This window comes from Phaethon lepturus, unplaced genomic scaffold (genome assembly GCF_000687285.1).
Source record: "Phaethon lepturus isolate BGI_N335 unplaced genomic scaffold, ASM68728v1 scaffold46233, whole genome shotgun sequence".
Lineage (NCBI taxonomy): Eukaryota > Metazoa > Chordata > Aves > Phaethontiformes > Phaethontidae > Phaethon > Phaethon lepturus.
In genome coordinates, this window is record NW_010527837.1 from 1 (window position 1) to 216 (window position 216).

A 216-nucleotide genomic window follows, 5' to 3' on the forward strand; every position below is an offset into this window, starting at 1 on the left:
AAAGAGGGTGACACCAGTGCAAACCCCGCCTTCCCGGTGCCGGCGCCACAGCCCGCCTGCCTTCCCGCCACCGCCGGGCCTCGACACCTCGACACCGGGACACTGGCACCCCCCCAGGGCCGACCTTTCTGCTAGGCCGCACAGGGCTGCCGCACGCACCAGGCCCGTTTTCACGTCTCGACCCCCGCTAACAGCTCCCCCAACCCCCCAGGTATG